The sequence below is a fragment of the Coregonus clupeaformis genome, chromosome 40, assembly GCF_020615455.1.
Source record: "Coregonus clupeaformis isolate EN_2021a chromosome 40, ASM2061545v1, whole genome shotgun sequence".
Taxonomy (NCBI): Eukaryota; Metazoa; Chordata; class Actinopteri; order Salmoniformes; family Salmonidae; genus Coregonus; species Coregonus clupeaformis.
In genome coordinates this window covers 8,048,393-8,073,874 of record NC_059231.1, presented here as the reverse complement: position 1 = coordinate 8,073,874, position 25,482 = coordinate 8,048,393, and the positions used below count along the sequence as shown (strand labels likewise).

At 49.7% G+C, this 25,482-nt stretch overlaps 1 pseudogene; it reads left to right on the top strand.

Moving 5' to 3' along the window:
- Window positions 1-913: 913 nt before the first annotated feature.
- LOC121554884 lies at window positions 914-25,482 on the top strand (annotated as a pseudogene).

Genomic DNA, 25,482 nt, shown 5'->3' with positions numbered 1-25,482 from the left:
CATTTTGATGCTATATTAATAATTATTACTGTCAAGAGTAGACCCACAACTGATCCAAATGGAACGAATGAAATTAAATAATCAAATCACAGGGCTTTTGCACCGTTATTCAAATGACATTTTCACTGCAGTTTACAGCCCAGAGTAATTTTGTACTCACTTGAAAACAATAATGCAGTTATTAGGCTAGTCTAGGTTGGATAACTGTATTGCCCCTAAACAAGATCAGTAGGGGAGTTTTTTTTTAAACTGCGTGTCTCTGGCTTCACTGTTCTTTCATGCGCATCGCCACACCATGGCCTTTCCACTTATATTGAAAGGTGGTGCGCTCTGAATGATTCGATGTGTGTATGCGTGCTATCACATTTTGCAGATCTGGACAAACTATCCACCTACCACTACTGTCACTATGAATGGTGGATAGAGGACAGGACAGGACAGACTTGCAAACCTATGTGTTATTCAATCATTTCACCACACACGTGCGTGAACAGCAAAGCTCTAACGTAGAACTTGTTCTATTTGAGACGCCTGATGCGCTGGAAGTCCCGCCTCTTCCATCTACTCATTGGTTTTCAGGAGCATACAACTCCCCACGTGGGTATCTGAAAGATGAACGAGGAGAGATTCATCATAAGATTAACTAACTAAAAAACTCAAGAGAGAGCATCATTTTGAGGTCATATGAATTTAAAATGTTAACTACTCAGCCATTTTTCAAGTCATGTCCCCTGTCCTTGGCCCCCCTTCCTTCACCAGTTGGCTGCCATCTGACAATGGCCCAGAAACTACACCTGAACTATCATCATAACTCATTTCACATAGGCCTATATAATAATAGATGTAGTCTAAAGACAGATTGTTTAAATTGACAATAGTCTGATGGGTGACAATATTATCAATTGACTTGTGAATGAAGAGACTGCAGGCGCTGGCGTGGTAAGAGCTTAACAAAAGCAACTTGTTCAAATCGTCCTTCATGCAGGTAAGCGCTTCAAATCGTCCTTCATGCAGGTAAGGCGCTTTGATTTCCCAAAGAAAGAAGAAAGAGGTTCTATGGTTTCTAAATCAACTTCAAATTAAGGCTTGGGCTCTATTTCAAAAGATCACCTTTTTTTTTTGTAGAATATTACAGCCGCTATTCAATGCGTTCTCCATGTGAGCATTTGAGGCAGCATAGCCACAGGTTACTAAGCAACAGACTAGTAACATAATACAACTTAAAATATGATATGATGTTCTTTTGAAATACAATTCATTCTGGGTTTTTTATGTTTCTAAAGACCTGCCTTAAAATAATTATGCATTTATTTGTGATGGTGTATTTCTTTGTTATGGTGAATTTGAGAAATATTTTGACATATTTACGGATGATGGTTTTATTTACAAAATATTTAATATATTCACAGATCGTAGTTTTATTTGTGAGTTACGTTTAATATATACGCACGGATCGTGGTAGACACACGTACAGAATAAAGATACAAATCTAACTCAGTAAAGGTATGCACTATGAAATGTGCTCTGGCAACAAATAGATAGTGTGTGTGTAAGGATGCTCTTTTAGCGCCGCATACAGGTACAGTTTAATAATGTGCAGAATGCCTCCAAAAAACTTCCAGGTGCATTTAACATTCCTGTAGCATTGAAGACAGTCGCAGGGACCCTACATTGAAGACAGTCGCAGGACCCTACACTGAAGACAGTCCAGGACCCTACACTGAAGACAGTCGCAGGACCCTACACTGAAGACAGTGCAGGGACCCTACACTGAAGACAGTGCAGGACCCTACACTGAAGACAGTCGCAGGACCCTACACTGAAGACAGTCGCAGGACCCTACACTGAAGACAGTCGCAGGACCCTACACTGAAGACAGTCGCAGGACCCCTACACTGAAGACATGTCAGGACCCTACACTGAAGACAGCTCGAAAACAGCTGAAACCACCACGAGGAGAAGCATGACGTTTGTCTGACCTGACTTCACCCTCCGACGTTTCTTCCTGAGCGAAAAACAACTCGAGGTAAAGTAGTCGCACATTCTTCACGAGTGCTACCGTCAACAGCAATTAGACCAGGCTACTAGCAGTTGCAGGTATGCTAGAGTTAATCGAACCATTCTTTTCGAAATATAATAGGGTTGGTTGAACAACTTCAAGACGGCATCATTAATGTCAGTGAGAAGTGAACATCACTAAGGAAGAGAGGGACGTGAGAAGGGCATCAGAAGAGGGTGGTAGCCTACAGTTTTTCCACAGGTAGCCTTGTTCTCACCTGTGAAGGAATGCTGCTGCTCGCTGTCCGACCAAGGGGGTTCAATTGAAGACTTATTGGTCAGATTTCTCCGACTGGTTTAGCTAATCACATTATTCACATTACCACTTTATTTCCATGGAAGCCTCCGACACGCATTGGTTCTAGTACATTCAATAAGAAATACATTATTAGGTGTGCTTGCTGAAAGCAAAACACAACTGTAGATTTCTTACATACTCATATTAGTATTTGATTTAGCTGCTCCAAAACCGCCCTAAAAAAGCCAGACTACGGTTTGCAACTGCACATGGGGACAAAGATCGTACTTTTTGGAGAAATGTCCTCTGATCTGATGAAACCAAAATAGAACTGTTTGGCCAAAATGACCATTGTTATGTTTGGAGGAAAAAGCCTCTCCTATCATTGCTACGCTGACGATACACAACTAATCTTCTCCTTTCCCCCTTCTGATAACCAGGTGGCGAATCGCATCTCTGCATGTCTGGCAGACATATCAGTATGGATGACGGATCACCACCTCAAGCTGAACCCCAGCAAGACGGAGCTGCTCTCTTCCTCCCGGGAAGGACTGCCCGTTCCATGATCTCGCCATCACGGTTTGACAACTCGCTGTGTCCTCCTCCCAGAGTGCGAGAGGCCTTGGTGTGACCCTGGACAACACCCTGTCGTTCTCCGCTAACATCAAGGCGGTGACCCGCTCCTGCAGGTTCATGCTCTACAACATTCGGAGAGTACGACCCTGCCTTACACAGGAAGCGGCACGGGTCCTAATCCAGGCACTCTGTCATCCTCCCGTCTGGACTACTGCAACTCCCGCTGTTGGCTGGCCTCCCTGCCTGTGCCATTAAACCCCTACAACTCATCCAGAATGCCGCAGCCGTCTGGTGTTCAACCTTCCCAAGTTCTCTCCGCTCACCCCCTCCTCCGCGAACACTCCACTGGCTTCGGTTGGAAGCTCGCATCCGTTACAAGACCATGGTGCTTGCCTATGGAGCAGTGAGGGAACGGCACCTCTGTACCTTCGGGCTCTGATCAGTCCCTATACCCAAACGAGGGCATTGCGTTCATCCACCTCTGGCCTGCTGGCTCCCCTTCCACTGCGGAAGCATAGTTCCCGCTCAGCCCAGACAAAACTGTTCGCTGCTCTGGCACCCCCAATGGTGGAACAAGCTCCCTCATGGCCCTAGGACAGCGGAGTCACTCACCACCTTCCGGAGACATTTGAAACCCCACCTCTTTAAGGAATACCTGGGATAGGATAAAGCAATCCTTCTACCCCCTCTCCCCCAAAAAAAATTGTAAAGTGGTTATCCCACTGGCTATAGGGTGAATGCACCAATTGGTGAGTCGCTCTGGTTAAGAGCGTCTGCTAAATGACGTAAATGTGCCCTTGAGCAAGGCACTTTAACCCTAATTGCTCCTGTAAGTCGCTCTGGATAAGAGCGTCTGCTAAATGACTAAAATGTAATGTAAATGTAATGCTTGCAAGCCGAAGAACACCATCCCAACCGTGAAGCACGGGGGTGGCCGCATCATGCTGTGGGGGTGCTTTGCTGCAGGAGGGACTGGTGCACTTCACAAAATAGATGGCATCATGAGGAAGGAAAATTATGTGTATATATTGAAGCAACATCTTAAGACATCAGTCAGGAAGTTAAAGCTTGGTCGCAAATGGGTCTTCCAAATGGACAATGACCCCAAGCATACTTCCAAAGTTGGGCAAAATGGCTTAAAGGACAACAAAGTCAAGGTATTGGGTGGCCATCACAAAGCCCTGACCTCAATCCTATAAAAATGTGTGGACAGAACTGAAAAAAGCGTGTGCGAGCGAAGGAGGCCTACAAACCTGACTCAGTTACACCAGCTCTGTCAGGAGGAATGGGCCAAAAATTCACCCAACTTATTGTGAGAAGCTTGTGGAAGGCTACCGAAATGTTTGACCCAAGTTAAACAATTTAAAGGCAATGCTACCAAATACTAATTGAGTGTATGTAAACTTCTGACCCACTGGGAATGTGATGAAATAAATAAAAGCTGAAATAAATCATTCTCTCTACTATTATTCTGACATTTCACATTCTTAAAATAAAGTGGTGATCCTAACTGACCTAAGACAGGGAATCTTTACTAGGATTAAATGTCAGGAATTGTGAAAAACTGGGTTTAAATGTATTTGGCTACGGTGTATGTAAACTTCCGACTTCAACTGTAAATGTAATTAGGCCCTAATCTTTGGATTTCACATGACTGGGTGCAGCCATGAGTGGTCCTTGGAGGGCATAGGCCCTTCCACTTGGGAGCCAGGCCCACCCACTTGGGAGCCAGGCCCACCCACTTGGGAGCCAGGCCCACCCACTTGGGAGCCAGGCCCACCCACTTGGGAGCCAGGCCCATCCACTTGGGAGCCAGGCCCAGCCAATCAGAATGAGTTTTTCCCCACAAAAGGGCTTTATTACAGACAGAAATACTCCTCAGCACCCCCCCATCCCCACTTAGACGATCCCGCAGGTAAAGAAGCCGGATGTGGAGGTCCTGGGCTGGAGTGGTTACATGTGGTCTACGTTTGTGAGGCCGGTTGGACGTACTGCCAAATTCTCTAAAACGACGTTGGAGGCGGCTTATGGTAGAGAAATTAACATTAAATTATTTGGCAACAGCTCTGGTGGACATTCTGCAGTCAGCATGCCAATTGCACGCTCCCTCAAAACTTGAGACATCTGTGGCATTGTGTTGTGTGACAAAACTGCACATTTTAAAGTTGCCTTTTTTGTCCCCAGCACAAGGTGCACCTGTGTAATGATCATGCTGTTTAATCTCTTCAGGATCGGACCCTTTTTTTCCATTTTCGCCTAGGACGACATACCCAAATCTAACTGCCTGTAGCTCAGGACCTGAAGCAAGGACATGCATATTATTGATACCATTTGAAAGGAAACACTTTGAAGTTTGTGGTAATGTGAAATTAATGTAGAAGAATAAAACACATTAGATCTGGTAAAAGATAAATCAATCAAAAAAACATGAGTTTTTTTTTTTGTTCCATGCGTCTTTGAATGCAATTAAAGGCCACAATATAATATTGCAGTTGAGGCGCAATTTAGATTTTGGCCACTAGATGGCAGCAGTGTGTGTGCAAAGTTTCAGATTGATCCAGTGACGCATTGCCATACTGGACTATTTTGTATCAAGTCTGCCCAAATGTCCCGAATTGGTCAATTGATACATTTACATTTACATTTTCGTCATTTAGCAGACGCTCTTATCCAGAGCGACTTACAGATTGGTGCATTCACCTTATGATAGCCAGTGGGACAACCACTTTACAATTATTATTATTATTCTACTTTTTTTTGGGGGTGGGGTAAGGGGGTAGAAGGATTACTTTATCCTATCCCAGTTGTTCTTAAAGAGGTGGGGTTTCAGTGTCTCCGGAAGGTGGTGAGTGACTCCGCTGTCCTGGCGTTGTGAGGGAGCTTGTTCCACCATTGGGGTGCCAGAGCAGCGAACAGTTTTGACTGGGCTGGAGCGGAACTGTGCTTCCACAGAGGTAGGGAGCCAGCAGGCCAAAGGTGGATGAACGTAGTGCCCCTCGTTTGGGTGTAGGGACTGATCAGAGCCTGAAGGTACGGGAGGTGCGTTCCCCTCACAGCTCTGTAGGCAAGCACCATGGTCTTGTAGCAGATGCAGCTTCAACTGGAAGCCAGTGGAGTGTGCGGAGGAGCTGGGTGACGTGAGAGAGCTTGGGAAGGTTGAACACCAGACGGGCTGCGGCGTTCTGGATGAGTTGTAGGGGTTTAATGGCACAGGCAGGGAGCCCAGCCAACAGCGAGTTACAGTAATCCAGACGGGAGATGACAAGTGCCTGGATTAGGACCTGTGCCGCTTCCTGTGTAAGGCAGGGTCGTACTCTGCGAATGTTGTAGAGCATGCACCTACAGGATCGGGTAACCGCCTTGATGTTAGCAAAGAACGACAGGGTGGTGTCCAGGGTCATGCCAAGGCTCTTTGCACTCTGGGAGGAGGACACAACGGAGTTGTCAACCGTGATGGCGAGATCATGGAACCGGCAGTCCTTCCCCTTGAGGAAGAGCAGCTCCGTCTTGCCGAGGTTCAGCTTGAGGTGGTGATCCGTCATCCACACTGATATGTCTGCCAGACATGCAGAGATGCGATTCGCCACCTGGTTATCAAAAGGGGGAAAGGAGAAGATTAATTGTGTGTCGTCTGCGTAGCAATGATAGGAGAGACCATGTGAGGATATGACAGAGCCAAGTGACTTGGTGTATAGCGAGAATAGGAGAGGGCCTAGAACTGAGCCCTGGGGGACACCAGTGGTGAGAGTACGTGGTGCAGAGACAGATTCTCGCCACGCCACCTGGTAGGAACGACCTGTCATGTAGGACGCAATCCAAGAGTGAGCCGCGCCGGAGATGCACAACTCGGAGAGGGTGGAGAGAAGGATCTGATGGTTCACAGTATTAAAGGCAGCAGACAGGTCTAGAAGGACGAGAGCAGAGGAGAGAGAGTTAGCTTTAGCAGTGCGGAGAGCCTCCGTGACACAGAGAAGAGCAGTCTCAGTTGAAACCTGACTGGTTTGGATCAAGAAGGTCATTCTGAGAGAGATAGCAAGAGAGTTGGCTAAAGACGGCACGCTCAAGAGTTTTGGAGAGAAAAGAAAGAAGGGATACTGGTCTGTAGTTGTTGAAATCAGAGGGATCTGTCCCAGCTTTGACACACCTGTACTGTCTCCTCCTTCTAGATGGTAGTGGGGTAAACAGGCCTTGACTCAGGTGGCTGAGGTCCTTGATAATCATTTAGTTCAGTTACCTTCGCTTTCTTGGGTACAGGAACAATGGTGGACAACAGACTGGGATAGGGAGAGTTTGAATATATCCGTAATCACTCCTGGGCAAAAACCAAAACGTGGCACCCAGGACCGAGTTTGGGAAACCCTGATCAGAGCATATTATAAATCATATATTAACAAGATGTTTCCGGAATGTTAATGTTAAGTGGATTCCATATAAAATATATCTTCATGAGAAGGCCATAAACAGTACCTAGAAATGCCTTATACTGTTAGAAAGTTCAGATTTGTTGCTTTAAAAAAAATAGTATCTATGATTTGTATGCACTTTTTGAACTAGTATAGTAAATACTAGAATGCACTGCTATAGGAAATAGTATGACAAATAGTACATTGTAGATTTCATTTTCAAATGTCATATGCTATGAACAACCTATTCCTGAAAAAAATGGGGGAATAGGATTTGAACGTTTTTTTAAATAATCTACATATACTCACAATAAACTATAGAACTGACATGCTACAAGACTTCAGCTGCCTTAATACTGTATTCATCTTTTATATGAGTGGTCAGTGAAAATCTGACTCATTTCCTGGGGCACTGCTCTCATTCATTGCTGTCTCTATCCCCCTGTGATTACTCTAATGATTCGTCACGATCTCGATTTGGCTTTACATAAGCGATTTGGCTTTACATAACTTGATATGCCTTGATAAAACTGTTACATTAAAAAAAAAAAAAGTCCCCTATATGGAGGAATTAACATTTAAGAGGTTTTAATACGAGATCATTTCAGTATCACGTATTAATGTGATCATTATTTTTGTATTTAGGTGATAAAATAAAATGATTTTTTTGTGTGTGTATGGCAGCACTGCACCACCATACTTTGAAGACCCAAATGTTTCAGATACAAATTGTGTCTAGTACACATAAAATATGAACTTCAATTGACAGCACAATTAGGGACAGTTACTGGGGGAGTGTAACTGCTGGGGGAGTGTAACTGCTGGGGAGTGTACGTTTTCTTTGTCACTTGGGGTAGGGTAGTGTGGATTGTTTGTGGGCACAGGGGAGGGTAGTACGTTTTTTTCCCCTGGTTTAGAGTCTGCATTTTCCTATTACACCGGCTCTGATGCTCGTCGGATGTGGCAGGGCTTCGCAAACTATCGGACTACAAAGGGGGAACCCAGCCGCGAGCTGCCGAAAGTGTCGTGAGCCTACCAGATGAGCTAAATGCCTTTTATGATCGCTTCGAGGCAAGCAACACCTGAAGCATGCATGAGAGCACCAGCTGTTCCAGATGACTATGTGATCACGCTCTCCATAGCCAATGTGAGCAAGACCTTTAAACAGGTCAACATTCACAAGGCCACGGGGCCAGAAGGATTACCAGGACGTGTACTCAGAGCGTGCGCGGACCAACTGCCAAGTTTCTTCACTGACATTTTCAACCTCTCCCTGACTGATCTGTAATACCAACATGTTTCAAGCAGACCACCCTAGTCCCTGTGCCCAAGAAAGCAAAGGTAACCTGCCTAAATGACTACCGCCCCATAGCAATCACTTCGGTAGCCATGAAGTGCTTTGAAAGGCTGGTCATGGCTCACATCAACACAATCATCCCAGAAACCCTAGACCCACTCCAATTCGCATATAGCCCCAACAGATCCACAGATGATGCAATCTCTATTGCACTCCACACTGCCCTTTCCCACCTGGACAAGAGGAACACCTACGTGAGAATGCTATTCATTGACTACAGCTCAGCGTTCAACACCATAGTGCCCACAAAGCTCATCACTAAGCTAAGGACCCTGGGACTAAACACCTCCCTCTGCAACTGGATCCTGGACTTCCTGACGGCCACCCCCAGGTGGTAAGGGTAGGCAACAACACATCTGCCACGCTGATCCTCAACACTGGGGCCCCTCAGGGGTGCGTGCTTAGTCCCCTCCTGTACTCCCTGTTCACCCACGATTGCATGGCCAAGCACGACTCCAACACCATCATTAAGTTTGCCGATGACACAACAGTGGTAGGCCTGATCACCGACAACGATGAGACCGACTATAGGGAGGAGGTCAGAGACCTGGCAGTGTGGTACCAGTACAATAACCTCTCCCTCAACGTGATCAAGACAAAGGAGATGATTGTGGACTACAGGAAAAGGAGGGCCGAACAGGACCCATTAACATTGACAGGGCTGTAGTGGAGCGGTTCGAGAGTTTCAAGTTCCTTGGTGTCCACATCACCAACAAACTATCATGGTCCAAACACATCAAGACAGTCGTGAAGAGGGCACGACAACATATTTTCCCCTTCAGGAGACTGAAAAGATTTGGCATGGGTCCCCAGATCCTCAAAGAGTTCTACAGCTGCACCATCGAGAGCATCCTGACTGGTTACATCACCGCCTATTATTGCAACTGCTCGGCATCCGACCGCAAGGCACTACAGAGGGTAGTGCGTACGGCCCAGTACATCACTGGGGCCAAGCTTCCTGCCATCCAGGACCTCTATACCAGGCGGTGTCAGAGGAAGGCCCAAAAAATTGTCAAAGACTCCAGTCACCCAAGTCATAGACTGTTCTCTCTGCTACCACACGTCAAGCGGTACCGGAGCGCCAAGTCTAGGTCCAAAAGGCTCCTTAACAGCTTCTAACCCCAAGCCATAAGACTGCTGAATTATTAATCAATTGGCCACCCAGACTATTTACATAACCCCCCTTTGTTTTTACAATGCTGCTACTCACTGTTTATTATCTATGCATAGTCACTTTACCCCTACCTACATGTTAAAATTATCTTGACTAACCTTTTTAGTTTAGTTTATTTAGTAAATCTGAGTCCTTTAGGTGCCTTTTGGCAAACTCCAAGCCGGCTGTCATGTGTCTTTTACTGAGGAGTGGCTTCCGTCTGGCCACTCTACCATAAAGGCCTGATTGGTGGAGTGCTGCAGAGATGGTTGTCCTTCTGGAAGGTTCTCACATCTCCACATAGGATCTCTGGATCTCTGTCAGAGTGACCATCAGGTTCTTGGTCACCTCCCTGACCAAGTCCCTTCTCCCCCGATTGCTCAGTTTGGCCAGGTGGTCAACTCTAGGAAGAGTAGTGGTGATTCCAAACTTCTTCCATTTAAGAATGATGGAGGCCACTGTGTTCTTGGGGACCTTCAATGCTGCAGAAATGTTTTTGGTACCCTTCCCCAGATCTGTGCCTCGACACAATCCTGTCTCAGAGCTCTACGGACAATTCCAAAGACCTCATGGCTTGGTTTTTACTCTAACATGCACTGTCAACTGTGGGACCTTATATAGATAGGTGTGTGTCTTTCCAAATCAGGTCCAATATATTGAATTTACCACTGAAGGATGATCAAGGATGATCAATGGAAACAGGATGCACCTGAGCTTAATTTCGAGTCTCGCAAATAGTCTAAATACTTATGTAAATAAGGTTTTTCTGTTTTTTTATTATTATGAATTTGCTAAAAAATTATAAAACCTCTTTTCGCTTTGTCATTATGGGGTATTGTGTGTAGATTGATGAGGAAAAACATTCATTTAATCAATTTTAGAATAAGGCTGTAACATAACAAAGTGTGGAAAATGTTTAGTGGTCTGAATACTTCCCGAATGCACTGTATATACAGTACCAGTCAAACGTTTGGACATACCTACTCATTCAAGGGTTTTTCTTAATTTTTACTATTTTCTACATTGTAGAATAATAGTGAAGACATCAAAACTATGAAATAACACATATGGAATTATGTAGTAACCAAAAAAGTGTTAAAGAAATCAAAATATATTTTATATTTGAGATTCTTCAAATAGCCACCCTTTGCCTTCATGTTAGCTTTGCACACTCTTGACATTCTCTCAACCAGCTTCACCTGGAATGTTTTTCCAACAGTCTTGAAGGAGTTCCCACATATGGTGAGCCCTTGTTGGCTGCTTTTCCTTCACTCTGCCGTCCGACTCATCCCAAACCATCTCAATTGGGTTGAGGTCGGGTGATTGTGGAGGCCAGGTCATCTGATGCAGTCTCACAAAGACACAGCGGTTGGAACCAAAAATCTCCAATTTGGACTTTCCTCCTGTCTAATGTCCATTGCTCGTGTTTCTTGGCCCAAGCAGGTCTCATCTTCTTATTGGTGTCCTTTAGTAGTGGTTTCTTTGCAGCAATTCGACCATGAAGGCCTGTTTCACACAGTCCCCTCTGAACAGTTGATGTTGACATGTGTCTGTGACTTCAACTCTGTGAAGCATTTACTTTGGGCTGCAATTTCTGAGGGTGGTAACTCTAATGAATTATCCTCTGCAGCAGAGGTAACTCTGGGTCTTCCATTCCTGTGGCGGTCCTCATGAGAGCCAGTTTCATCATAGCGCTTGATGGTTTTTGCGACTGCACTTGAAGAAACATTCAATGTTCTTGAAATGTTCCGTATTGACTGACCTTCATGTCTTAAAGTAATGATGGACTGTCATTTCTCTTTGCTTATTTGAGCTGTTCTTGCCATAATATGAACTTGGTCATTTACTAAATAGGGCTATCTTCTGTATACCCACCTACCTTGTCACAACACAACTGATTGGCTCAAACGCATTAAGAAATACAAAAATTCCACAAATTAACTTTTAAGAAGGCACAACTGTTAATTGAAATGCATTCCAGGTGTATACCTCATTAAGCTGGTTGAGAGAATGCCAAGAGTGTGCAAATATGTCATCAAGGCAAAGGGTGGCTATTTGAAGAATCTCAAATATATAATATATTTTGATTTGTTTAACACTTTTTTGGTTACTACATTATTCCATATGTGTTATTTCATAATTTTGATGTCTTAACTATTATTCTACAATGTAAAAAATTCTATACAATTAAGAAAAACCCTTGAACGAGTAGGTGTGTCCAAACCTTTGACTGGTGGTATATATATATATATTTGATCATATTACTCCAGTGCTAGCTTCCCTACACTGGCTTCCTGTTAAGGCAAGGGCTGATTTCAAGGTTTTACTGTTAACCTATAAAGCGTTACATGGGCTTGCTCCTACCTATCTTTCCGAGTTGGTCCTGCCGTACATACCAATACGTACGCTACGGTCACAAGACGCAGGCCTCCTAATTGTCCCTAGAATTTCTAAGCAAACAGCGGAGGCAGGGCTTTCTCCTATAGATCTCCATTTTTATGGAACAGTCTGCCTACCCATGTGAGAGACGCAGACTCGGTCTCAACCTTCAAGTCTTTACTGAAGACTTATCTCTTCAGTAGGTCATATGATTGAGTGTAGTCTGGCCCAGGAGTGTGAAGGTGAACGGAAAGGCTCTGGAGCAACGAACCGCCCTTGCTGTCTCTGCCAGGCCGGTTCCCCTCTCTCCACTGGGATTCTCTGCCTCTAACCCTGTTACAGGGGCTGAGTCACTGGCTTGCTGGTGCCCTTTCATGCCGTCCCTGGGAGGGGTGCGTCACTTGAGTGGGTTGAGTTACTGACGTGATCTTCCTGTCTGGGTTGGCGCCCCCCCCCCCCTTGGTTTGTGCTGTGGTGGAGACCTTTGTGGGCTATACTCGGCCTTGTCTCAGGATTGTAAGTTGGTGGTTGAGGATATCCCTCTAGTGGTGCGGGGCTGTGCTTTTGGCAGAGTGGGTGGGGTTATATCCTTCCTGTTTGGCCCTGTCCGGGGTTTCTTCGGATGGGGACACAGTGTCTCCGGACCGCTCCTGTCTCAGCCTCCAGTATTTATGCTGCAGTAGTTTATGTGTCGGGGGGTTGGGGTCAGTTGGTTATACCTAGAGTACTTCTCCTGTCTTATCCAGTGTCCTGTGTGAATTTAAGTATGCTCTCTCTAATTCTCTCGTTTTCTCTTCCTCTCTGAGAACCTGAGCCCTGGGACCATACGTCGGGACTATCGGGCATGCTGACACCTTGCTGTCCCCAGTCCGCCTGGCCTTGCTGCTGTTCCAGTTTCAACTGTTCTGCCTGCGGTTACGAAACCCCTACCTGTCCCAGACCTACTGTTTTCGACTCTTAATGATCGGATATGAATTGCCAACTGAGAGACCTGAGCCCTAGGACCATACGTCGGGACTGCCGGCCGTGGTGACTCCTTGCTGTCCCCAGTCCGCCTGGCCTTGCTGCTATTCCAGTTTCAACTGTTCTGCCTGCGGTTACGAAACCCCTACCTGTCCCAGACCTACTGTTTTCGACTCTTAATGATCGGATATGAATTGCCAACTGAGAGACCTGAGCCCTAGGACCATACGTCGGGACTGCCGGCCGTGGTGACTCCTTGCTGTCCCCAGTCCGCCTGGCCTTGCTGCTATTCCAGTTTCAACTGTTCTGCCTGCGGTTATGGAACCCCTACCTGTCCCAGACCTGCTGTTTTCAACTCTTAATGATCGGCTATGAAAAGCCAACTGAGATTTATTCCTGATTATTATTTGACCATGCTTGTCACTTATGAACATTTTTGAACATCTTGGCATGGTTCTGTTATAATCTCCACCCGGCACAGCCAGAAGAGGACTGGCCACCCCTCATAGCCTGGTTCCTCTCTAGGTTTCTTCCTAGGTTTTGGCCTTTCTAGGGAGTTTTTCCTAGCCACCGTGCTTCTACAACTGCATCACTAGCTGTTTGGGGTTTTAGGCTGGGTTTCTGTACAGCACTTCGAGATATCAGCTGATGTATGAAGGGCTATATAAAATAAAATTGATTGATTGATTGATATATATATATAGATAGATAGATAGATAGATATACAAATATATTCACCAAAAAATACATAGGGGATCGGAAATGATGCAGACAATTTCATTGATGGAAGCTGCAATCTATCTGCAATATTAAAGCTGATCTACCAATGTTATTTTATTTTTTATTACAACAATTCGTATTATTTTTTAAACAATTACGAGACAGCCTACAGGGAGGAGGTAGGCACTCTGACGGCGTGGTAGCTGGTAAACAACCTCTCCCTCAATGTTAGCAAAACAAAGGAGCTGATTGTGGACTTAATAATAATAATAATAATAATATGCCATTTAGCAGACGCTTTTATCCAAAGCGACTTACAGTCATGCGTGCATAATTTTTTTTGTGTATGGGTGGTCCCGGGGATCGAACCCACTACCTTGGCGTTACAAGCGCCGTGCTCTACCAGCTGAGTTACAGAGGACCACACTTCAGGAGGAACCAGGCTAGACATGCCCACATCCTCATCAACGAGGCCACCGTGGAGACGGTCAATAACTTAAAATTCCTCTGCATACACATCTCAGAGAAGCTGAAATGGTCTAACCACACAGACACTGTGGTGAAGAAGGCACGACAGCGACTCTTCAACCTCAGGATGCTGAAGAAATTTGGCCTGTCCCTGAGGGCCCTCACATTGTTCTACAGAAGCACCCCCCTGGAGACACCACTAGTCAGCTACCTGCTCCCTCCTCCCCCCTGGAGACACCACTAGTCAGCTACCTGCTCCCTCCTCCCCCCTGGAGACACCACTAGTCAGCTCCCCCCTCCCCCTGGAGACACCACTAGTCAGCTCCCCCTCCCCCTGGAGACACCACTAGTCAGCTACCTGCTCCCCCTCCCCCACTGGAAACACCACTAGTCAGCTACTTCCCCCCTCCCCCTGGAGACACCACTAGTCAGCTCCCCCCCCCTGGAGACACCACTAGTCAGCTACCTGCTCCCCCTCCCCCCTGGAGACACCACTAGTCAGCTACCTGCTCCCCCTGGAGACACCACTAGTCAGCTACCTGCTCCCCCCTGGAGCCACCACTAGTCAGCTACCTGCTCCCTCCTCCCCCCTGGAGACACCACTAGTCAGCTACCTCCTCCCCCCTGGAGCCACCACTAGTCAGCTACCTGCTCCCTCCTCCCCCCTGGAGACACCACTAGTCAGCTACCTCCTCCCCCCTGGAGCCACCACTAGTCAGCTACCTGCTCCCTCCTCCCCCCTGGAGACACCACTAGTCAGCTACCTACTCCCCCCTCCCCCCTGGAGACACCACTAGTCAGCTACCTGCTCCCCCCTCCCCCCTGGAGACACCACTAGTCAGCTACCTGCTCCCTCCTCCCCCTGGAGACACCACTAGTCAGCTACCTGCTCCCCCTCCCCCTGGAGACACCACTAGTCAGCTACCTCCTCCCCCCTCCCCCTGGAGACACCACTAGTCAGCTACCTACTCCCCCCTCCGCCCTGGAGCCACCACTAGTCAGCTACCTGCTCCCCCCTCCCCCCTGGAGACGCCACTAGTCAGCTACCTGATCCCTCCTCCCCCCTGGAGCCACCACTAGTCAGCCCTCTGCTCCCTCCTCCCCCCTGGAGACACCACTAGTCAGCTACCTGCTCCCCCTGGAGCCACCACTAGTCAGCTCCCCCTCCCCCTCCCCCCTGGAGACACCACTAGTCAGCTCCCCCTCCCCCCTCCCCCTGGAGACACCACTAGTCAGCTACCTGCTCCTCCTCCCCCTGGAGACACCACTAGTCAGCTACCTGCTCCCCCTCCCCCCTGGAGACACCACTAGTCAGCTACCTCCTCCCCCTCCCCCTGGAGACACCACTAGTCAGCTACCTGCTCCCCCTCCCCCCTGGAGCCACCACTAGTCAGCTACCTGCTCCCCCTCCCCCTGGAGACACCACTAGTCAGCTACCTGCTCCCTCCTCCCCCCTGGAGACACCACTAGTCAGCTCCCCCTCCCCCCTCCCCCCTCCCCCCTGGAGACACCACTAGTCAGCTACCTGCTCCCCCTCCCCCTGGAGACACCACTAGTCAGCTACCTGCTCCCTCCTCCCCCTGGAGACACCACTAGTCAGCTACCTGCTCCCCCTCCCCCCTGGAGCCACCACTAGTCAGCTACCTGCTCCCCCCTCCCCCTGGAGCCACCACTAGTCAGCTACCTTCTCCCTCCTCCCCCCTGGAGACACCACTAGTCAGCTCCCCCCTCCCCCCCTGGAGACACCACTAGTCAGCTACCTGCTCCCCCCTCCCCCTGGAGACACCACTAGTCAGCTCCCCCCTCCCCCCTGGAGACACCACTAGTCACCTACCTCCTCCCCCTGGAGACACCACTAGTCAGCTCCCCCTCCCCCTGGAGACACCACTAGTCAGCTACCTGCTCCCCCCTCCCCCTGGAGACACCACTAGTCAGCTCCCCCTCCCCCCTGGAGACACCACTAGTCACCTACCTCCTCCCCCTGGAGACACCACTAGTCAGCTACCTGCTCCCCCTCCCCCTGGAGACACCACTAGTCAGCTACCTGCTCCCCCCTCCCCCTGGAGACACCACTAGTCAGCTACCTCCTCCCTCCTCCCCCTGGAGACACCACTAGTCAGCTACCTGCTCCCCCTCCCCCCTGGAGCCACCACTAGTCAGCTCCCCTCCCCCTCCCCCTGGAGACACCACTAGTCAGCTACCTGCTCCCCCCCTCCCCCCTGGAGACACCACTAGTCAGCTACCTACTCCCTCCTCCCCCTGGAGACACCACTAGTCAGCTACCTGCTCCCCCTGGAGACACCACTAGTCAGCTACCTGCTCCCCCTCCCCCCTGGAGACACCACTAGTCAGCTACCTCCTCCCCCTCCCCCTGGAGACACCACTAGTCAGCTACCTGCTCCCCCTCCCCCCTGGAGACACCACTAGTCAGCTACCTGCTCCCTCCTCCCCCCTGGAGACACCACTAGTCAGCTACCTCCTCCCCCCTGGAGCCACCACTAGTCAGCTACCTGCTCCCCCTCCCCCTGGAGACACCACTAGTCAGCTCCCCGCTCCCCCTCCCCCTGGAGACACCACTAGTCAGCTATCTGCTCCCCCCCTCCCCCTGGAGACACCACTAGTCAGCTACCTGCTCCCTCCTCCCCCTGGAGACACCACTAGTCAGCTACCTCCTCCCCCTGGAGCCACCACTAGTCAGCTACCTGCTCCCCCCTCCCCCTGGAGACACCACTAGTCAGCTACCTGCTCCCCCTCCCCCTGGAGACACCACTAGTCAGCTACCTACTCCCTCCTCCCCCTGGAGACACCACTAGTCAGCTACCTGCTCCCCCCTGGAGACACCACTAGTCAGATACCTGCTCCCCCCTCCCCCCTGGAGACACCACTAGTCAGCTACCTCCTCCCCCCTCCCCCTGGAGACACCACTAGTCAGCTCCCCGCTCCCCCTCTCCCCCTGGAGACACCACTAGTCAGCTACCTGCTCCCATCTCCCCCTGGAGACACCACTAGTCAGCTACCTCCTCCCCCTGGAGCCACCACTAGTCAGCTACCTGCTCCCCCCTCCCCCTGGAGACACCACTAGTCAGCTCCCCGCTCCCCCCTCCCCCCTGGAGACACCACTAGTCAGCTACCTGCTCCCTCCTCCCCCTGGAGACACCACTAGTCAGCTACCTCCTCCCCCCCTGGAGCCACCACTAGTCAGCTACCTGCTCCCTCCTCCCCCTGGAGACACCACTAGTCAGCTACCTGCTCCCTCCTCCCCCTGGAGACACCACTAGTCAGCTACCTCCTCCCCCTGGAGCCACCACTAGTCAGCTACCTGCTCCCTCCTCCCCCTGGAGACACCACTAGTCAGCTACCTACTCCCCCCTCCCCCTGGAGACACCACTAGTCAGCTACCTGCTCCCCCTCCCCCTGGAGACACCACTAGTCAGCTACCTGCTCCCTCCTCCCCCTGGAGACACCACTAGTCAGCTACCTACTCCCCCTCCGCCCTGGAGCCACCACTAGTCAGCTACCTCCCCCCCTGGAGACACCACTAGTCAGCTACCTGCTCCCTCCTCCCCCTGGAGACACCACTAGTCAGCTACCTGCTCCCTCCTCCCCCCTGGAGACACCACTAGTCAGCTACCTCCTCCCCCCTGGAGACACCACTAGTCAGCCCTCTGCTCCCTCCCTCCCCCTGGAGACACCACTAGTCAGCCCTCTGCTCCCTCCTCCCCCTGGAGACACCACTAGTCAGCTCCCCGCTCCCGCTCCCCCTGGAGCCACCACTAGTCAGCTACCTGCTCCCCCTCCCCCTGGAGCCACCACTAGTCAGCTACCTGCTCCCCCCTCCCCCCTGGAGACACCACTAGTCAGCTACCTGCTCCCTCCTCCCCCTGGAGACACCACTAGTCAGCTCCCCCCCCCCCTCCCCCTCCCCCTGGAGACACCACTAGTCAGCTACCTGCTCCCCCCTCCCCCCTGGAGACACCACTAGTCAGCTACCTGCTCCCTCCTCCCCCCTGGAGACACCACTAGTCAGCTACCTTCTCCCTCCTCCCCCCTGGAGACACCACTAGTCAGCTCCCCCCCCCCCTGGAGACACCACTAGTCAGCTATCTGCTCCCCCCTGGAGACACCACTAGTCAGCTACCTACTCCCCCCTGGAGACACCACTAGTCACCTACCTCCTCCCCCCTGGAGACACCACTAGTCAGCTCCCCCCCCCCCTGGAGACACCACTAGTCAGCTCCCCCCTCCCCCTGGAGACACCACTAGTCAGCTCCCCCCTCCCCCTGGAGCCACCACTAGTCAGCTACCTACTCCCCCCTGGAGACACCACTAGTCAGCTCCCCCTCCCCCTGGAGACACCACTAGTCAGCTACCTGCTCCCCCCTCCCCCCTGGAGACACCACTAGTCAGCTCCCCCCCCCCCCCTGGAGACACCACTAGTCACCTACCTCCTCCCCCCTGGAGACACCACTAGTCAGCTCCCCCCTCCCCCCTGGAGACACCACTAGTCAGCTACCTGCTCCCCCCTCCCCCTGGAGACACCCACTAGTCAGCTCCCCCCCTCCCCCTGGAGACACCACTAGTCACCTACCTGCTCCCCCCCTCCCCCTGGAGACACCACTAGTCAGCTACCTGCTCCCCCCTCCCCCTGGAGACACCACTAGTCAGCTACCTGCTCCCCCCTCCCCCTGGAGACACCACTAGTCAGCTACCTGCCCCCCTCCCCCTGGAGACACCACTAGTCAGCTACCTCCTCCCCCTCCCCCTGGAGACACCACCTAGTCAGCTACCTGCTCCCCCCTCCCCCCTGGAGACACCACTAGTCAGCTACCTGCTCCCCCCTCCCCCCTGGAGCCACCACTAGTCAGCTACCTGCTCCCCCCTCCCCCCCTGGAGACACCACTAGTCAGCTACCTGCTCCCTCCTCCCCCTGGAGACACCACTAGTCAGCTACCTGCTCCCCCTGGAGACACCACTAGTCAGCTACCTGCTCCCCCCCCTCCCCCTGGGAGACACCACTAGTCAGCTACCTCCTCCCCCTCCCCCTGGAGACACCACTAGTCAGCTCCCCCCTCCCCCTGGAGACACCACTAGTCAGCTCCCCCCTCCCCCTGGAGACACCACTAGTCAGCTACCTGCTCCCTCCTCCCCCCTGGAGACACCACTAGTCAGCTCCCCCCTCCCCCCTGGAGACACCACTAGTCAGCTACATGCTCCCCCCTCCACCCTGGAGACACCACTAGTCAGCTACCTGCTCCCCCCTCCACCCTGGAGACACCACTAGTCACCTACCTACTCCCCCCCCCCCCCTGGAACACCACTAGTCAGCTACCCCCCCTCCCCCTCCCCCCTGGAGACACCACTAGTCAGCTACCTACTCCCCCCTGGAGACACCACTAGTCAGCTACCTACTCCCCCCTCCCCCCTGGAGACACCACTAGTCAGCTACCTCCTCCCCCTCCCCCCTGGAGACACCACTAGTCAGCTCCCCCCTCCCCCTGGAGACACCACTAGTCAGCTATCTGCTCCCCCCTCCCCCTGGAGACACCACTAGTCAGCTACCTGCTCCCCCCCCCCCCCTGGAGACACCACTAGTCAGCTCCCCCCTCCCCCCTGGAGACACCACTAGTCAGCTATCTGCTCCCCCCTCCCCCCTGGAGACACCACTAGTCAGCTACCTCCTCCCCCCTGGAGACACCACTAGTCAGCTACCTCCTCCCTCCTCCCCCCTGGAGACACCACTAGTCACCTACCTGCTCCCCCCTCCCCCCTGGAGACACCACTAGTCAGCTACCTGCTCCCCCCTGGAGACACCACTAGTCAGCTACCTGGACAAGACATCAAATCAAATCAAATGAAATTGTATTTGCCACCTGCCCCGAATACAACAGGTGTAGACATTACAATGGAATGCTTACTTACAAGCCCTTAACCAACAATGCAAAGAAAAAAAAGAAGGAAAAAAGTGTTAAGCAAAAAAAAGAAAAGCAGATGACTAAAGAGCAGCACTAAAATAAAATAACAGTAGGGAGGCTAAAAACAGGGGGGTACCGGTACAGAGTCAATGTGCGGAGGGCACCGGCTAGTTGAGGTAGTTGAGGTAATATGTACATGTAGGTAGAGCTAAAGTGACTATGCATAGATAATAAACAGAGATGCAAATAGTCCGGGTAGCCATGATTAGCTGTTCAGGAGTCTTATGGCCTGGGGTTAGAAGCTGTTAAGGAGCCTTTTGGACCTAGACTTGGTGCTCCGGTACCGTTTGCCGTGCGGTAGCAGAGAGAACAGTCTATGACTAGGGTGGCTGGAGTCTTTGACAATTTTGAGGGCCTTCCTCTGACACCGCCTGGTATAGAGGTCTTGGATGGCAGGGAGCTTTGCCCCAGTGATGTACTGGGCCGTACGCACTACCCTCTGTAGTGCCTTGCGGTCGGAGGCCGAGCAATTGCCATACCAGGCGGTGATGCAACCAGTCAGAATGCTCTCGATGGTGCAGCTGTAGAATCTTTAGAGGATCTGAGGACCCATGCCAAATCTTTTCAGTCTCCTGAGGGGGAATAGGCTTCGTCGTGCCCTCTTCACGACTGACTTGGTGTGTTTGGACCATGTTAGTTCGTTGGTGATGTGGACACCAAGGAACTTGAAGCTCTCAACCTGTTCCACTACAGCCCGTCGATGAGAATGGGGGCGTGCTCAGTCCTCTTTTTTTTCCTGTGGTCCACAATCATCTCCTTTGTCTTGATCACGTTGAGGGAGAGGTTGTTATCCTGGCACCACACGGCCAGGTCTCTGACCTCCTGCCTATAGGCTGTCTCATCGTTGTCGGGGATCAGGCCTACCACTGTTGTGTCGTCGACAAACGTAATGAAGGTGTTGGAGTCGTGCCTGGCCATGCAGTCGTAGGTGAACAGGGAGTACAGGAGGGGACTGAGCACGCACCCCTGAGGGGCCCCCGTGTTGAGGATCAGCATGGCAGATATGTTGTTACCTACCCTTACCACCTGGGGGCGGCCCGTCAGAAGTCCAGGATCCAGTTGCAGAGGGAGGTGTTTAGTCCCAGGATCCTTAGCTTAGTGATGAGCTTTGAGGGCACTATGGTGTTCAACGCTGAGCTGTATTCAATGAATACCATTCTCACGTAGGTGTTCCTCTTGTCCAGGTGGGAAAGGGCAGTGTGGAGTGCAATAGAGATTGCATCATCTGTGTGGATCTGTTGGGGCTATATGCAAATTGGAGTGGGTCTAGGGTTTCTGGGATAATTGACCAGCCTTTCAAAGCACTTCATGGCTACAGACGTGAGTGCTACGGGTCGGTAGTCATTTAGGCAGGTTATCTTAGTGTCCTTTGGGACAGGGACTATGGTGGTCTGCTTGAAACATGTTGGTATTACAGGTGTAGTACGATTCAATCTTAGTCCTGTATTGACTCTTTGCCTGTTTGATGGTTCGTCGGAGGGCATAGCGGGATTTCTTCTAAGCGGGATTTCTTCTAAGCATATTCCAGTCTGTGCTAGCAAAACAGTCCTGTAGCTTAGCATCTGCGTCATCTGAACACTTTTTTATTAACCGAGTCACTGGTGCTTCCTGCTTTAGTTTTTGCTTATAAGCAGGAATCAGGAGGATAGAGTTATGGTCAGATTTTCCAAATGGAGGGCGAGGGAGAGCTTTGTATGCGTCTCTGTGTGTGGAGTAAAGGTGGTCTAGAGTTTTTTTTTTCCTCTGTTGCACATTTAACATGCTGGTAGAAATGAGGTAGAACTGATTTAAGTTTCCCTGCATTAAAGTCCCCGGCCACTAGGAGCGCTGCCTCTGGATGAGCGTTTTCCTGTTTAGTTATGGCCCTATACAGCTCATTGAGTGCAGTCTTAGTGCCAGCATCGGTTTGTGGTGGTAAATAGACAGCTACGAAGAATATAGAAGAAAAATCTCTTGGTAAATAGTGTGGTCTACAGCTTATCATGAGATACTCTACCTCAGGCGAGCAAAACCTTGTGACTTCCTTAGTATTTGATTTTATGCACCAGCTGTTGTTTACAAATATACACAGACCACCACCTCTTGTCTTACTGGAGTCAGCCGTTCTATCCTGACGATGTGCTGAAACTAGGCTAAGTCGAGTAATTCATTTCAACAGTCTTCATTTTAATTTGAATTAACTAACAACAAGAGGTCTTTGTTTAGAACCTATTTCTGCCTATATAAGAAATAAGAGATATGCCTACCTGTTTGACAGATGAAATTATACACTATCAATAGATTTGTCGGTGAATTCCTCCAATAGTGTCACCACTCCTTAAATACCTCTGTGTCCATGAAGGGCTTGGTGTGTGAAGTTAAAACCAGGGATCTAATGAGGGGGTTGGTCTATGTGAGGGTATGCCATAGCCTACGTTTTGATAAAGAAAATGTCAAAAAGCAAACCTCTTGTTAGCTTAAGGTTTTGAAGAAACTAAAACGGATTCTGATTATATAAAGTGATCTATAACGACGCTTTCCTCCGTGATGCTTTCTGCTAGAAATGAGCTGCAAAATGCGCAAGAAAGCCGTGACTCCGATGCTCATGAGGGTATCTCTATCTGTTTAATCTCCATGACATTCAGAGGCTGAGCAAATTACCTTTATTGGAAAGTAATCTAATATGTCTACAATGTGTAACTCTGTTTGCTATCAATTGAGCTATTCACTTTCTGTAAAAGAGACGATCTTTAAACCCAGGCAGCTTTTAGGGACGCACTTGTGACCTCCTCTTGTTGGGTTAAGCCACAGAAGAGTAGCCATCAGTTAAGTTTAAATTGTTCTGCGTCAGGCCTCTGTCTATGGTGGAAAGGTAATGTGTCTCTGTCCGTTCTTCCCTCAAACTTCGGTTTTCTAAATCCGCCTTTCTTTTGGGTCTTTTTGTGAGCGCCAACAAGCTGATTGTTTTGAACTAATAAAAAGTAGGATATGGTCCCTGTTTTTACCCAATCAATGAACAAAACTAATTTCCTAGAGACATTGTGATTTTATATAAATGATTATGTAATTGTCATTGAATTGATTATGTTTTAACCAGATATGTTAAAAATGTTGTTCAAAACAGTCTAGGTCTATGAATTGCACTGTTACTGTATTATGTTCTGGCCCGCCGACTATTAGTTCAGATAAAACTGTGGTATTAAAAAATACATTCTGCTAATTTCTTCAGAATTACATGAAATCTGTTTAGAAAAGGCCTTTTTTCCAGGACCCACAAATACGATGATAGAGGGATGCAATGCTCTAATATAAAGGTGATTTTTTTTTTTCACCCCCTGATCATAGCAAGGAGGTAGGCCTACTTTCTCACTGTGACTGGTCATAATCATGATTGAGTTAATTCAATGAAGGTGGAGGGTATTGTAACTTTTTTCAAGTAAAAGGTGAGGGTCATGTGAAAATATTTTTTATGCTGGGGAGGGGTGTGCATCTCGAGTTGTACCCACCCTCCCCCAGTAATTTTTGGAAGGTGGTTTAAAACTATGATTTTGATTTCATGGATGGTCAGTCCTTGCATAGCCCATTTTATGAATTTGAGAATGGTTACATTTCCCCAGCCCCATCCTTAAGCTGTTTACCTAAAAAAGTGGCGTGGTACCCGCTTTGTTGTAGTTTGAACTGCAGATTGCCCCTTTAATGTCATAATGGCTGATGTGGATGCGGTGTTGGAGTCAGGCGCAGGACACAGAAGCTTAGTCTATCCGACTTTAATAGTCTCAGGAGCAAAATACAAAATCAACGGCCTCGTAAACAGGAGGCGAGCGATGACGCAAAACAGTGCGTAAAGTGCGAACAGCACTAACAATAGGAAAAAAACAATAACCTACACCAACAGACAGGCGTACAACAACACACAATATACCTAACACAAAACAGGGAACTTATAGGCCACGTAATTAGGACACAAACAGAAACAGGTGTACCAGACAGACTAAAGCAATCAACACACGAAACATACAACGGTGGCAGCTAGTATTCCGGGGACGTCGAACGCCGAAGCCTGCCCGAACCAGGAGGAGGAGCAGCCTCGGCCGAAACCGTGACATTTAAGATCAGTGGATGATAGAAGAATATCTGGATTTTAAATATTCTCAAAATTACAATTTGATATCAAGTCATTATTGAGATACATAAGCATACATAATCCATTTTTGAACATGGTATTGAATATGGTATTTAAGAGATTCCATTTGGTTTTTGAAAACAATTGCATCTGGAGTTCATTCACTCCCATTGTTTTTGTGCCCCAACATTTTTTGGGCCTATATTGACTGTGACATTCCAAATACCGTTATTTGAAATCTAGGTCCTAGTTCTAGAGTCCAAAGCTAATATGTCTTGTTTTGTCTGTCCCCTGAAGGTAGACTGGTGTCAGGATGAAGTGGCAGCTGCCACGGCTGTGTGGAGAAACATCTGTTCTTCAACATGTCCGTCCTGCAGCCAGTGGAGCAACTCTCTCTGGCGCAGCTGGAAATCAAGTTCCAGTCCCACAGGTCCTCAGTGTGTCCCTGTACAAGGTGCTGCGTGCAACCCTGAGGGGAGTGAGACACAAGGCCAACCGCAGGCTGGTGCTGTCCTAGTTGGCGCAGCAGGATCCAGAGCCGAATCCCTCACCCTGGACCTCACAACCCTGGCAGAGAACTGGCGTAAACCGGGTCGCACGGACTGGTACTGAAGCTGCAGCCATACCCTGACCACGGATACCTTCATGTCCCACCACCCACCCGGGGGAACGCCGCCCCGTTCAGGCCGACCGTAACCCTCCCAGAGTTCCAGGCCTCACTGGTGGCTGTATCCCTGAACCCTCTCCAGTGCCGCTCTTGGCGGAAGAGGAGCGCCGTCTACCTCCCGGTGATGCCCAGAAACGTGTGTAAACCCAGTCGCCTCTACATCGACTTCAAGGGCTGGCAGGACTGGACCATCACTCCGCAGAGCTACTGGCCAACTACTGCCACGCTGAGAGCCTGAACGGCACCAACCACGCCATCCTGCAGACACTGGTACTGTCCCTGGATCCCCGCAGCACGCCCCAGCCCTGCAGTGTACCCATCCACCTGTCACCTGTCTCCATGCTCTACTACGACAACAACAACAACAACAACATAGTCCTATGCCACTACCAGGACATGGAGGTGGATGAATGTGGCTGCAGATGA